Source organism: Astatotilapia calliptera, chromosome 17 (assembly GCF_964374335.1).
Source record: "Astatotilapia calliptera chromosome 17, fAstCal68.1, whole genome shotgun sequence".
NCBI classification, from domain to species: domain Eukaryota; kingdom Metazoa; phylum Chordata; class Actinopteri; order Cichliformes; family Cichlidae; genus Astatotilapia; species Astatotilapia calliptera.
In genome coordinates this window covers 40,328,322-40,344,201 of record NC_137438.1, presented here as the reverse complement: position 1 = coordinate 40,344,201, position 15,880 = coordinate 40,328,322, and the positions used below count along the sequence as shown (strand labels likewise).

General features: G+C 41.8%; 1 protein-coding gene across 1 annotated transcript in view; it reads right to left on the bottom strand.

The window, feature by feature from the left end:
* The window catches only part of tmem178bb (transmembrane protein 178Bb), a 69,000-nt gene that overhangs the window by 16,695 nt on the left and 36,425 nt on the right, over positions 1 to 15,880 (bottom strand). The window lies entirely within an intron of this gene.

Genomic DNA, 15,880 nt, shown 5'->3' with positions numbered 1-15,880 from the left:
AAGGATGAAATAAACTTTGTTCTGCTTTTAAACTGGAATTTTCCACTAAATCACAGTTTTAGTGAAGCTCATTGGTTATCTACCAGGTACGACTATCGTGTAAATATCGCAGAGAACAACAGAATCTGCTTATTTAAAGAAGAATATCAGTGTTTATTTCTGCTGCATGATTCCTTTTGACTGCGACCTGGTCTCTTCTGTTATTTGGGCGACGCGGGTGCAGAAGTAGAAATCTACCTGCCTTCATACCCAGACTATCACTGCATACCTGATCAGTGACGTGTTGTCGGATTAGCCTTTTCATAGGTTCATCTTCATTCTGCTGTTGAAAAGATGGATTCATGTGTTTTTGTTTGTTGGTTTCTTAATGTTTTGGTAACCTTTCGACCTTTTCTTTGGAAGCATGGTCAGATCCCCAGTCATTAAAATCGAAGGAAGATGTTAAACATTTCTTCACTGAGCTGTATTTTTCAAACATTTTCCATCCTGATGTGTTTTTCTGTTACATGACTAAATGCAAAATATCAATAAGGGACAACTCCCACTAGGGTTTAAACACCTGGGACTCCATCCTTTGGGTTTAGAACTGAAGAAGCTTCTCAGATGAGAGGTAAACGTCTTCAAGAAACCTAAGAAGTCCAGACGATTTTCTTTCCAAGCTCCTTAGACTACCATGGCCTGGATGACTGAGAACCTTCACAGACATTTCCCTCTCACAGAAAACGATGCTTTTGTTTGATCAGCCAGTCTTATAGCTGCCAATTTTCTTTACGACACCAACAGTTTTTCATTCATGCTGGGGCCGACCCACGCTCCTAAGCATTCACAGTCAGTTCAGTATTTGACTCGATCTAGGTATTTTTGCACATTGTATGAACACGGAGGAGGACTGGAGCTTGTGCTTTGACAAACATGAGCGTGAGAATCGCACCAGTGAATCGGCTTTCCATGTGAGCTGTCTTTATTAGACAGTTGTTGATCTGCTGGACTGAGATGGTTTAGAGCTCTTCCCCCCACACTAAGGGTTTGTAATTATGAGCAGGGATGAATCACTTGTCCTGCAGGGGTTGTGGTCACGTGGGTGAATACAACTGAACCAACAATCGCGAGTGCCTGAAACATAAAATTTTAATGAGGTCATCCAGGACTGACAGCGCTGCGTTTCTCTGAGGTTTCAGCCTCGTTAATAATGCTTAATTATTTTTCCTATTGGTCACAAGAAAGCATGAGTCCATAGCAATATTAGATGATGCTCAAGCCTGAAACCTGCAGATACACTGCATGCTTATGTGTTTGTGTGTTTGTGAGTAATGTTTGTCTTGTCAGTCAGAAACCGTTTTCATTAGGTTTAAATATGGTGATTTCTGTGCCAGTTGTTATCATCATAAAGTGTAATTCATTTAACTCAGCAACAGTGCATGCAGGATATTTTTAAAGCTTGAATCCCTGTCACAACACAAGATGACTGTTGGCACAGAATATGATGATCCTAGACTGACAGAAGGGGAAAGGACAGAAAAGACCAACAGCACTGATGTAAGGGGATGCCCTCGTACCTGCAGCTCGATGAGTCTTGGACCTCGTAAATAAATACTGCATGTATCGGCCCTTCTCTCATCAGCTTTGAACATATGGTAGACTGAAAGGGCAAGTTTGAAAATGATCATTTTCTGCAAGAAGAAATCAACTCAATGCATCTGGCAGCTGTTCAAAAGAGCCTGAATGCTGCTTCAGTTTGGCTGATGTTATTGGACAGTTTGTTCCAGATACAGTAACAAGACGTTTAGCTCTAAGAAAGCCGGTTTGGTTTGAAGCAACACTGAGAGCAAAGATTACAAATGAAGATTAGAGACGACTGGCACAGATTTGTTTATAATAGATCACTTCCTACTTGCAAGATCCAGTGTTCACTGGCAGCGTTGGTCAAGTTACTGAAAATAGTATTTAGTTACCAATTACTTCTCCAACAAAGACTGACTACTTATTTTCAAAAGTAATCGGTTACTTTATTACTTAGTTACTTTTGAAAAACACGATACAAAACCTGAATACGTAATAAAGCAACAGATATTTCAACCCAATTCTATTTTTTCTCCATAATCCATCCAATGGAATCACATGAAAAAGTCTCTTTTTAAAAATGTCTTTTCTTAGTTTTAATCTTTTAACTTTATGCACATTGCATCAAGCAAAAATTATATGCAAAATCATGGTTTAGTGACGCAGTAATGCAGCGAGAAAATATCAGTGATCTAATTACTTTTTTGCAATAGCAATTCCTTACTTTACTCCTTACTTGAAAAAAGTAATGGGATTACAGTAATTGGGATTCCTGTTCACTGGCGCAAACCCATTTTATCTCAGTAGTGACACACAAGTCTCGTACTTTCCCGTTCTGTTACAAATCTGTGATTTTTCTAAACTGAGGTTTCACAAATACACCAAAGTTTTATAGCATCACATAAAACTGTCTCGGTCGGGGGTCCCGCTCTTTAATGTTCTCTGCGCCTGGTGGTCTCTGTGTTTCTTAGTTGCGCTGTCTGCCTGTCAGCTGTATCCCAAAGTCAAGTCCGCGTGTTATGTTTCCTGTTTTACTTTGAAGGTCTGTGTCCTGGTGAATGTATTGACTTTTGCTTCCCGTCTCGTCATGTCTGATGTCTCCCAGCTGTGCTCTCCTTCTGTGTCTCATTCCCCTCGTTATTCCCACAGTGTATTTAAGCCCTGTGTTTCTCTGTGTCAGTGTCGCATCCTCCCTCATTGCTGTGTTTCCTCATGACCTTAGATTTCCCAGTGTAGTTTTGTTTTTCCCCTGCCAGCAAACAAAGTTGAGTTTTTTTAGTTTAAACCTTGTGTCTGAGAGTCTGTGTTTGGGTCCTTCTGACTTGAGTCCTGTTGCTCACTGTCTCTGTAAACAGTGTGGATCACGACAAATAAAAAATATATATATATGCTCCTTTTGAATTGGACTCAAAGTAAAGTCAGTACAATACAATAAAAGAGCATTGGATGTGGAATACTAAATTAAACAGTTTTCTGTATTTCCTGAAGTTTTGACTAGTCTGGATTTACATGAATGTGAACTAGGAATGTGTCCCAATCCTAATCTGGGTTTAATATGATGTCGGCCCACCCTGTGCAGCCATAACAGGAAGGCTTTCCACGAGGTTTAGGAGTGTTTATGGGAATTTTTGACCATTCTTCCACAAGCACCATTGTGAGGTCAGACACTCAATGCTAATTCATTCCAGCAGGATTCTACTGGATTGAGACCAGGACTCTTTGCACGTCTTTGCAAGGACGTATCTTCATGAGCTTTGCTTTGTGCACTGGTGCACAGTCGTGGTGGAAGAGGAAGGGTCCATCCCTAAACTGTTCCCATTACTGGGGGCATGAAATTGCCCAAAATGTGTTGAAGCATTAAGAGCTCCTTTCACTGGAACAAAGGAATCATACACCGGAAGGGTGAGTCAGTAATTCTGGCAATATATCCCAAAAGGTTGATTCTGTTCATTAGACGCAGTGTTCTCCTACTGAAGACGTCCAGATGAACAAAAACGACCTTTTGGGATTTACTCACCTGGATGGTTGAGCACGCATCGAGACACTTTTTGCAATATAATGCTTAAAAAAAGCAGCCCAGAGAGGCTGGGTCTGCTAATCGTGATAATAGATGGAAAAACTGCAGAGTTCAGAATTGCTGTAATAATGCTTCTCGTGTGGGGGTTTCATCATGTACCCATCATGTATAATGAACATTTAGAAAACATGCTTTTCTGCTCTGAGCATTTAAAGCACTTTACACAACTTCCCTCATTCACACCCATTCCTAACCCCACACTGCAGCAAAACTTGAGACTCTGAAGACCGGGTGTATTTCAACTCTCTATTGTCCAGTTTTAGTTTGCTAGTATGAATTACAGCCTCATTTCCTGGTCTCAGGTGGTCTCAGGTAATCTTCAGGTGTGGTCTGCTAGCTCATTAGTAAAAAGGATGGATGTGGTGTGCATGTATGCTCTTCTGCAAGCTGTGAGGTGGCTACATCTCCGGTGGTCGAGCACGTCACCTACTAATGGGAAGATTGTTGGTTGGCGCAGACAAGATGCTGACCCCAAGCTGCTTTCCAGTGCGTACACGTTGTGTAAAGCGCTTTGAGTGCTGAGAGTAGAAAAGTGCTATATAAGAACCAGTCCATTTACCATTTACTTGATTATAATTCTCATCTGGCCTGTGGCATCAACAAGGCACTAACAAACACGCCATGTTCGAAGTCACTTGAAGCACATCTGCCTCTCTGTGGTGGTCTGCCCTGTTTTACCAGAAGCACATCTAGTGAGTCCCCTATTGCAGTTGTTACCAGCTCATAGCAGGTCGTGGTCTTTCATAACCCAAAGGTTTGTCACATGACTTTCCTCCGGTAATGGTGAATTGACATTCAGTTTTCATGAGCAGCTCATTTCATGGCTCTCCTCAAACTTCCATCAGTTTTAAAAACTGTTAACCTTCCTTTCAATCACATTTCCATATCCTCGGGATCCCTTCTGACCTAATCTCTGATCATAATCCTTCATTTGTTTAACAGTTTTAGGAGCTAGTGTTAGCCTGTTATCACATTTCTACCACCAGAGTAATGGGCAAACACGGTGGACAAGCCGGGAGTTGGAGGCTGTTCCATCTCCTCAAATCCCTCCTCTTGGTCCTTGGAGCTGGCCTGGATCAAACATGCACACAGGGAATATTAGCCTGCAGCCTCCTGAGTTGTAGACCACCCCTGTTCCTGCTCTAGGAAGAGGAGATTGTGGTTCTCCCTGTCAGTCACCTGGTAATCTTCCCTCCCACCCAGAGTCTGTCTCATCTAATCTCTGAACTCTTTGCAGCATCATTGGCCTGTGCCCTCACAGATTACCATCCAATGCTTCCTAGCTGCACTTTTCCTGACGTCACCTTGTAGTGTCCCATCTCTTTCACTTTCCACTTTCTGTATAGGATATTTTAAGAAGACGGAGTGCTCCTCGTCTTCTTCAAATATGTATTCACCACTGTCATTTCCATCCTGTTCACATCTGTCATTTTGCATCCATCCAACACCATCCCCACCCTACACCTCCTTATTGTCTCTATTCCCTTATGTCCACTGAAGTCTGCACCAATCTCTGCTGCGTCCTCTCTGGAGACACTCTCTACAACTTCATCCAACTTACCCTAGAATTCCTCGTTCGCTTCTAGACGTACACAGTGACAACAATCAACATTATCCTTTCAGTTTCTATCTTCAAACTTGTTAACACCTTCTTTTTTGGTCAAGATTACCTCTATTAGCTCTTTATTACTACATCATGATTGACTCCACCTCATGTGATCTTGGCCTTTTTACCTTCCACCTGGTCTGCCTTCATTCTCTCCTCCATATCAGCTAGCTCCCTCCCTTTATCCCTAACTTATACCTTCAAACATAATTTTATTATTACTTGGAAAAGCAGCGAGTGCAGCCAAGCCTGACATTGACCCAGATGGGAAACTTTTCAGCAGGTGAATTTAATTCATCGAGAAGGCTCACCGATCACCGCGTAAACAGTAAAAGACCAGGAAACAAAGGGAATTTCATTTACATGCTTAGAAACACCAACATATTATGGACAGTGAGGTCAACAGCTGGCAGAGAGACAGATACCTAACTCTACCAGCCTGTCTACATAGATAAACATAACCTGATATCAGATGGTGTGTACTGGTTTCCACTAATACTGGGAAGCATATATGAGATTCAACATCCAAGCACAGAGTCACAGAGTCCTGTGGATGACTTAATTTCCTGTATAAGCCAAATGCTGAGGGAGGCAATCTCTGTTTGTTTATGTGGGAGTGGTGATGAAGTGCAGGGGTGCAGGTTACTCCTCCTCAGCTTACAAGTCCAAAAGCAGTGACCTGCATGTTTTAAATAGCAGTAAACCAAAGCTTCTGAATGTGTAAAGCCCCTGTCATCTTTTTGCAGGGCTTCCACCACATAATTACCAACTGCAGCTGCGATATCAGTGCAATAAGACTGAGTGGGAGCGGCTGCCTGGGGAACAATTAGCTTCAGCCACAACCTTTAGCCGCTGCCTCGGATGATACACTGTCACTCACTGGCAGCTTTCTGCAGCTTGTTATTCTTTTTGAAGAAACAAAATCCCTGAGCTCCAGTATGAAAACACGTCCCAGCACTGACAGGCTGGAAGTGGGATATTCTCTGCTGCTGCTTTGATGCTCAGCAACAACAGAAAAGCCTTTTTGGTTCTCAGCTGCACGAGTTCTGCTGCGAGTCGCTGCAGCTTTGTTTGACTGACAGAAACAAATGAGTAACATGTTCATCTTCGAGTCTTTGAAGCGCTGTCAGTGTCACCCCACTGTTTCCTTAAATCTGTGTAATAGGAGTGAGAGAAATTGTCAGCCCAGCCTGGGCTCAATTTCACACACTTGATGAAAGTCAAGACTACGTTGTCATTCTTACTTAATCCATACAAGGCCTCGGGCAGTGTGGGTGGATGTGGTTGTTGACATCTGTGAAGATGAACAGCAAACTATTAAACTTTGCCTGCTGACCAAAAAGCCTAGAAAGCCTGAGATGAAGTGGGGTTACTGAGCTGTTAAGAGCAGGAGCTGGTCTTTCACTTCCAGAGACAGGCTGCACATAGATGTGTCAGCTCGGGCCGAACAAAGATTGGCTCATCAACAAATAGAATTTGTTTAACTTCAAGCTGTTTATTGTTCATGACGATGTTAGAAAGGTGCAAACACGCCCATCTGTCTAATTCACACACATGCTTTACTCCTACCAAGACTAGCCAGTATTAAGAATCTCATGGTGAAAGCAAAGCTGCTAAAAATACTCATTAGAGAACTCGGCTGCTGGACAGCAGGTAACGCCTGTCACAGCTCCCCAAGACCTCTGACCTGAGGCCGTCCGTCCCAGTGACAAAGGAAAAGGGAGGACCCACACGGAGCCCCGATGGCCAATGGCAAGAGCTGCAGAGGACTAAAGGCAATGGGCAGCCAAGACCAGCACTCCCACCACAAGCCAAGGACCCCAGGTGACTAAGAATCACCCAGCAACAAAGCTGCAGTAGTTTTGCACATAGAGCTAAAGAGAAAAGCTACAAGAAATGTCTGTAAACATGGTAAATGGCCTGCATTTGTATAGCGCTTTTCTAGTCCATAGGACCCCAAAGTGCTTTACACTACATTCAGTCATTCACCCATTCACACACTGGTGATGGCAGCTACATTGTAGTCACAGCTGCCCTGGGGCGCACTGACAGAGGCGAGGCTGCCGGACACTGGCGCCCCCGGGCCCTCTGACCACCACCAGTAGGCAAACACGGGGTTAGTATCTTGCCCAAGGATATTTGGCATGCAGTCAGGAGGCAGCCTGGGATCGAACCACCGACCTTCTGATTAGTGGCTGACCTGCTCTGCCACCTGAGCTACAGCCACCCCATGGATTACTTTGTGCCTGACAGTACTGACAAAACCGGGCATGTCTGAGTTGAAGATGTGGAGTACAGCAGCTGCACAAGAGGCAGTGCTGCTTTCATTCTTCTTCACTTTGTACACCTCGAACTTTCATGGCTCTGGCTCAACATGAAGAAATGCTCTATTAATTCTGCAGTGGTTGAAAGTATTAGTGGGGAGCAGGAGGAGCAGGAGGAGCTAGTGGATGATTTTAGGGAGTCGTCTGCGAGAAATCGTCTGCTTCTGAAAGTATATAAGATGATGATCAACTTCAGAAGGAAGACAACAATTACACGGCCTGTCTGTATCCTGGGACCGGATGCTGACGTGATGGAGGAGTACAGGTACCAGGGTGAACCCCCAAATCACAGCAACAGTTACCTCAACGTGCTTCTACATCTACATTGATTGCACTGCAAGACCCAGTCTGCATAAGGCATGAGCAGGCTCCTCCTCGGTAACCTCGGATCCTTCAACATGTGAAGCAAAGTGTTGAAGATTAGCTGTGGCAAGTGGAGTGTGCTGCAGTCTGCTGGGGAGGCAGAATCAAAGCTGGTGACATCAACAAACTGAATAAACAGATCAGAGAAGCTGGTCTGTGATTGGCTGCTAACTGGACACCTTTGAAGCTGTGGTGAAGAAGAAGTCCTTAAACAAACTCCATCATGGACTATCCTACTAACCTCAGCACCACTCGCTGGCAGTGCTGGGTTTCTGTAGTGCTGGGCATTTTTCAGTAATGCAGTAAAGTATTGCTGTACTAAAATTACATTACAGCTACAATTATGTGATTACTTGAGTTACAAACGTTCTTCAGTTCTCTGCATGTCAGGCAGATAGAAAGAAATAAAATATGTTTTTTCCTTCTGTGCAGGTTTCAGTTTGTGTGCAGGCGTGTTAAAGACATAGCTTTCAGTAGCAGACATATGGAGATGAATTTTATTTTTATTGCACAAAAGGACAAGAGCATGTTAGTAAAGTGGAAAGTGCGCACAGGAAACAATCACATTATACTTTGGATCTGTACAGGCATCTGCAGAGACGGCACGTTATGATTGTCGACACACAAAACGAAGGAAAACGGATAAAACTTCAGGCACCTGCACGCAGTAGCAACAAGAAATATGGCGGATGGGGAGGAGGAATAGCCAGTTAGCAAACTTCTCAATGCTATCAAGGAAACTAAAGAGGACCTCACGAACCACACTGACAAAAAAACGGCCGACATACAAACAACCCTGACGAAAATTGAATCCTCTCTCAATCCGGAGCAGGTTGAGGAGATGGAGGCGCGAGTGAGCGCAAACGAAGACGACATTAAAGATGCACGCAACGGTGTCGACAAAATGGAGAAATTGACAACGCAAATCAAAGATAAAATTGACGAACCGCAGCAGGAGGTCCAACCTTAGGATACTGAACATCCCTGAGCAAGCAGAAGGCCGCGACGCTGTTGGATTTTTGGAGAAAGTCATACCACAAATCCTGGGGAATGATAACTTCACCTCACACATCACCCTTGAAAGAGCGCACCACGTCGGGAAGAAGTCGGACAGACCGCGGCCCTCATCGCTAAGTTCCTGAACTTCAGAGACAAAGAGAAAGTCCTCCGACTGGCCAGAAGTAGGGGAGAGACGACATACGAGAATAAGAAGATATTTTTCTTTCCGGATTACAGCGCAGACCTGCAACGCAGACGAGATGAGTTCCATGAAACAGAGGCTGCAAGAAAAGGAGATTGAATATGCGCTGATGTACCCAGCCCAGCTTCACATCAGGCACCAGGGATCCATCAAAGTTTTCTCCACTCCTGCCGAAGCACAACGTTCTCTGAAAGATCTGCCGAGTGGGTAGACTAAAGTGATCTAATGCGATTTCAACAAACAAGCAATTGGCTCCTATACTCTCAGATGAGAAGGCCTCCATTGTTAACTTTGGGGTGGGAGCGACATGAAGGAAGAAAAGACTATAACATCAAGCAGTGACATAGAAACTCACCACCCTGAAGTATACAGACTAATCTGAGATACGACTTATGATAATCTGGTATTTGGTTCCTAATAGAGACAATCGTTCATTAGTCAGTTAAGATAATGTGTACGAATTCATAAAAGTACAGATCTTGTGAGCATTTATGATCATGACATTAACCCCCTACTGGGTGATTGTGATCACATCTTGATCAACCAGTTTATCTCTTATACAGTTTTGTTCTATGTCTGACTGTAAAATTCAGTGCTTAGCTGTAAATATTTCACTGAGTGTGGCTAAAGTTTCAACCTTAGCAGCTGCCTGGGCCTCCACTACTGTCACCTACCTAATGTGGTTTTGTTACAGGGGTTTTTACTTTAACATTTTGGGGTTATGTTTGGTCTCTTACCAAACATTTTACTCACACTCACACAACTGTTCACACAGCTCCCTGGTCTAGGCTGTATCTTACTATTATACCCATGTGCAGAGCTTCACCACATCAAAACTCAGGAAAGCAGGAATGTGTTCAGAAATCCCCAGAGTTGAATACCATGACACTTACCTGTCCAGGATATTCATATAAAAAATTACGGTTCATCTAACTTGTATATCTTGGAATATTAGAGGATCAATTCACCCATTAAGAGGAAGAAAATGCTGACATCCTTAAAGAGGCAGAGTGTAGATGTCGCGTTTATCCAGGAGAGTCACCTCACAGACGCTGAACATTTAAAATTACGTAGACCTGGGTTAGCAATGTTTTTTACTCGTCATATACTTCCAAAGCAAGAGACATCTCCCTGCTTATTAATAAACACCTGAACTTTCAACTAAACTCAGTTGAAAAGGACAAAAATGGCAGATTCTTACTTGTAGATTCTAAAATAAACAGAAATAAGATAACTTTGGTAAATATATATGGGCCCAACTACGACGACCCTTTATTCTTTAACAACTTAATTATGAAACTGGCTACAATTGAGGGCCAGTATATTGTGGGTGGAGACTTTAATTTGGTCCTAAATCCTTCTTTGGATCAGTCCTCACCCAAAACAGCTTCACTTTCCAAGGCAGCAACAGCACTGAACCAAGGTATGAAGGATATAGGCTTAACTGATGTGTGGCGAAACCTTCATCCAGACCAGAGGAACTTCTCCTTTTTCACCAGTACATAAGACACTCTAGAATTGATGTTTCTTGTACCACAACATATGACGGCAACAGTGATAGATTGCTCCTGCTTAGCAGCTACTTTTTCAGACCATAATCCCATCAAACTCTCCTGGGCTACCAACATGTCACAACCTGCAACCCACAGGTGGAGGTTTAAAAGTTACATGCTAGGAGACTCTGACTTTATTTCATATATGAACACTAATATTGAAATATTCCTAGATGACAATTCAAATTCCTCTTCACGTGCCAATGTCTGGGAAGCTCTCAAAGCCTCTATGAGAGGTTTGGTTATGTCATAAAAAATTAGAGTGAAGATAACCAAATTGGAGGTTGACATTAAAAACCTGGAGCAGGAAAATACGCCACCAAAAAGGAAGAATACCTCAATACATTAACACAAACAAGGATGCAATATGATCATTTATGCACCAGCAGAGCGGAAGCAGCCATGGCAGGAACTAGATATCACTACTACGAATATGGAAACAAAACAAGTAACTACTGTCCTGGCAAAGTAAGGAAGAAACATCTGATAAATTTATACAGACAATATTAACAGAAGATGATAAACTTCTTGATGCAGAGTTTAAACGGTTCTATGAAGATTTGTATAAATCTGAGCGAGGGGCCGACAGTACTGCTGCAAAAAGATTTATAGATGGAATAACTCTTCCTAAATTACATAATGAGGACAAAGAACTGCTTGATGCAGATATGTCTGAGATGGAGGTACTTCGAGCCCTCAAGTGTTTACAAATTAATAAGACCCTTGGACCAGACGGCTTCTCGGTCGATTATTATAAGGCTTTCTCTAATAAATTACTGACACCACTCACGAATATGATCAAAGAAGCTTTAGAAAATAATAAATTACCAGAGTCACTGGAAATCGCAACAATCACATTAATCCTGAAAGGACAAACAGATGTGACTCTTACAGACCCCTCAGCCTCTTAAATGCAGATTGTAAAATATTATCTAAAGTAATTGCACTGAGATTGGAAGACATCATGACTAAGATAATACACGCTGACCAAACAGGCTTCATTAAAAACAGGCACGGAGCAGATAGTGTGCGACGTTTGCTCCATATACTGAACACTGCTCAAAAAAACCAAGACCCCCTGCTAACAATCTCCATGGACGCTAATGAAGCATGTGACAAACTTTCTATTTCAGGCGATGGAAGCTATGGGCTTCGGAGAGAAGTTCACCTGTTATGTTAGGACACTTTTTAATGCCCCCAGAGCCAATATCACAACAAATGATGTGCTCTCAGGCACTTTCTCTTTAACCAGAGGCTGCAGACAAGCTTGTCCAAGCTCCCCTTGCTCTTCGCGATTGCGATCGAACCACTAGCCGCTGCCATTCGTACTAGTGCCTCCATATCTGCAATCAAATTTGGTACAAGTGAACATAAACTTTCTCTATACGCAGATGACCTCCTACTATTCTCTTCTGCATGGTCTCCCCCAAAAATCCCTCCATAAGCTTCAACTGGTTCAGAACTCTGCTGCTTGCATTATCAGCAGAACCCCTCCTACCAGCACATCACCTGTTCTTCAGGAACTTCACTGGCTAATAATATTCAAACTCCTTCTGCTCACCTTCAAGGCCATTCATAACCTCGCTCCTCCTTACCTTTCTGACCTGTTAACCACCACCTGGTCTGCCCGTTCTTCTTCTATCCAGCTTGCTGTACCTTCCTTCCGCCTCACCAACATAGGAAGCAGGCTGTGGAGCTCTCTGCCCCCAGAAATAAGAAACATTGGTTCTCCCCCAGTTTAAATCCCATCTGTTCAAATCTGCATATTCACTGTGAATCCACAGTTTGTTAATTTTATCTTGTGCTTTTGTTTTATTGTTCTTATTCTGCCATTGTTTTACTAAGTGTTTTATCCTATTGTAAAGTGTCCTTGGGTGACTTGAAAGGTGCTCATAAATAAAATTTCTTATTATTATTATTAATATACATAACGGACCCTCTTAAATCAATTCTCTCCTTAATGAAGTGTCTCGAAGAATACAGTGCATCCTCAGGATACAAGTTAAACTACACCAAAAGTGAGATTGTGCCATTAAATATACAAGACAGCCGTATTAGAGCTCTGACTGACCCATTACAGTGGTGTGATAATGGCTTCACGTACTTTGGTATACAAATTGGTAAATCCGAGGATCAAATATTCAAACAAAATTATATCAAACTGTTGGAGCAAACCAAACTTAATATTCAGAGATGGATGGATTTTCCATTATCTCTCATAGGCAGAATAAATGCTATTAAAATTAATACTTTGCCTAAATTCATTTACTTATTTCAATGTCTCCCTACAAATGTTCCTAAAAGTTTCTCCAAAGAGCCTCATAAACTTATAACTTCTTTTATATGGCAAAAGAAAAATCCAAGAGTCAAACTCACCTCTCTGCAGGCCCCATATTCAAGGGCAGGACTTAATTTACCAAACTTTAGGAACTATTATCTTGCCTCCCAGTACCGATCAGTTTGGATCTGGCTACATGCAGAGAGCAGTGAGGTTCGATGGGTCCCAATAGAACAACATGTCATGAGGTGAAACCCCATTAAAAGATGTTCTATTTTTAGGTACAAAAAAATGTCCAAGCTCACAAACTATTTGATAATAAACACCTTCTGCGTCTGGCAGGAATCCCCCTCACTTCTGAAAATAAATATCTCCTTTCTTAGAAGGACACCCCTATGGGGCAACCCTGACCTCTCTCATCATATTCCTGACCCAATACTGCAGGGACGGAAGGACAGAAATATTGGAACTGTTGCTGACTTATACAATAATGACACATTTATTGACTTTCATCTGCTAAAGGAAAAATTCTAACTTCCAGGACAAAGTTTCTTCAAATTTCTACAAATAAGAGAGCAAGAAATAAGATAAGAGTCAAGGAGAAATCCAAAGGGTTATTCCCCGAGATACCAAAAGAAACTCCTCTTGAAACCCATCTTTGTACCAAACCATGGAGGCTATTATCAATGAAAGTTACCCGATCACAACAAAGCGTCCATAAAAAGAAAATGGGACCTGGGCCATGTCTATGAAGAGGTAGAATGACACCACTTATTGGAACAGGCACAGACTGTGTTAATTTCTACAAAACAGGCAAGTGCAATTTAACATACTTCATAGGATATATTACACCCCTTACAGGCTACATAAAATTGATAGTAATTAATTAGATGTTGGATCCACTATTTCCCTTATTGAGACCAATGTGTTGGCTTTTGTCCTCGGCTGCAGCTAAAAAGCCTGATATGATTTGGGGTCAATAATGTCCTTTTAAAACTTGATAGAGTTGAGTCTGCAGAATGTAAAACCATGAACTGCCAAAGACATGGAAAACAGAGGATTTGCTGCTGACTGCAGGAAATATGACCAAGTGCAACACAGAACTATAATGTAAATGAATGTTTGTTACATTGTAGCTAAATGTGTTCACACAGAGCTGATTAATTGCAACTTTAGCCTCTCTTGTTGTAAAGCTAACATCTGTGGTAACACTGACGTTAGCTTTAGTGCATCAACCAGCAATGAAAACAACCACAGAGGAAGACACATGGGGCCACACCAACTCCAGAACCAGGATTTTTATCATTGCAAGGAAAATAAAACATACACTGCAAAGTAACAGAGAATATACTAAACATAGCAAATTAAATATTACAGAAAAACATTTAAAATAACACCAAGAACAGTTTGATGTTTTCTGTGACTGGTGTCCCATGTGCCCTCTGTCCTGGAGCGTAGTGTCCATGCCTTGGTGTTCACAGCTGTGTTGGTGGCACGAGACACCTTTACATAATATAACCTCAGAGCTTTCAATGCTGTCAGTGATTGTGTGAGTCTTCAAAAGGCCTGATCCTGAGCCTGGGAACACGTAATCCCTTCCCCTGACACCAGTGTGTTATGACTGTAAAGCAAAAACTGTGTCAACATATTTAGAGAAGATTAAGCATTAAACTGGAACTTTCCTGTCAACAATCCTTCTGCAGTGTTGGCCTCGCCAGAACAACTGAAGTTTTCAGTGTGACGTCTAAGCACTAGCTTTAGAAAGAGCAGCTCTTTCCTTTTCTTTTGTTACTAATATTTGGTTGATTTATCTTTCTGTGTGATGTTGTCATTCATACCAATATTATGCTGAAGCATAATTTAGCTTAAAATGCCAAATATACAGCAAGCCCTGCAGCACAGTGTATAAGCTGTTTGTCTTTAATGCCGCCCTGTGTCCAGTGTTTTTAGCTGCCTGGCCGTCATCAGGATGCCGTCTGAGGCTGTTTCTTCTTCTTTCTTTCACATTCACACTGGACTGAAGCAGTGGGTGAAGTTCCAGTTTCTACATGCAAACTTTGCAATTTCTTATAAAATTCTTTCATTTATGGTGCAAGTCTAAGAACCTGGTGCACACTAAATATTTATTCAGATAACATAAACAGAAAATTGCAAATTTCAAGTTTCAAGTTTTATTGTCGTGTACAGACAAACATTTATCCATAATGAAATTCTTTGGCTCCTCAGCTTTACAGGAGCATATAGAGAGTGTGCAGTTATATTGAGAAGAAAATAAGAGAAAATGGCAGTGGTAGTAATAAAATAATAATAATAATAATAACAACAATAAAAAGGAGAGGAACAAGTATTAAATATTAGAGAATTTAGTTGGTATTTACAAATACATCCATGGCTTCAACCTTCAATATATTGTAGAAAGATGTGAAGGTCAAAGTTGTGAAGATGACACGTGTGGTTTTAGAGCAGAGCTTTTCTGTCACCTGACAGTTAAAGACTATTCAGACTGATGGTTTGAGTTTTTCCATTTAACTCAGCGACTTAGTTTCTGACTCTACAAGCCACCACACTGCTGTCAGAGACACTGAGGATGGTTTCTAGTATTTCAGTTAATTTTAACTTTATTTATATAGTTCCAAATCACAACAGCAATCACCTCAGCATGTTTTATATTTTAAAGAAAAGACCCTACAATAATAGACAGAACCCCCTGAAAATACCCCAGAATCAGATGACCGCTCTTTGAGCAGATTTCAATCCTTAATTATTGGATTATTGTCAAAAGTGGAAGAAATTTCTTGTTCCAAAACAAAGTGGTGAACAGATGAACGGAAGAAGTGAGCGCGCTGTGGTGGACCTCCTGCTCTGACTCAACTACAGCCATCTTTGTCCCACAGAAGTGAATTTCAGAAAAACTTAGT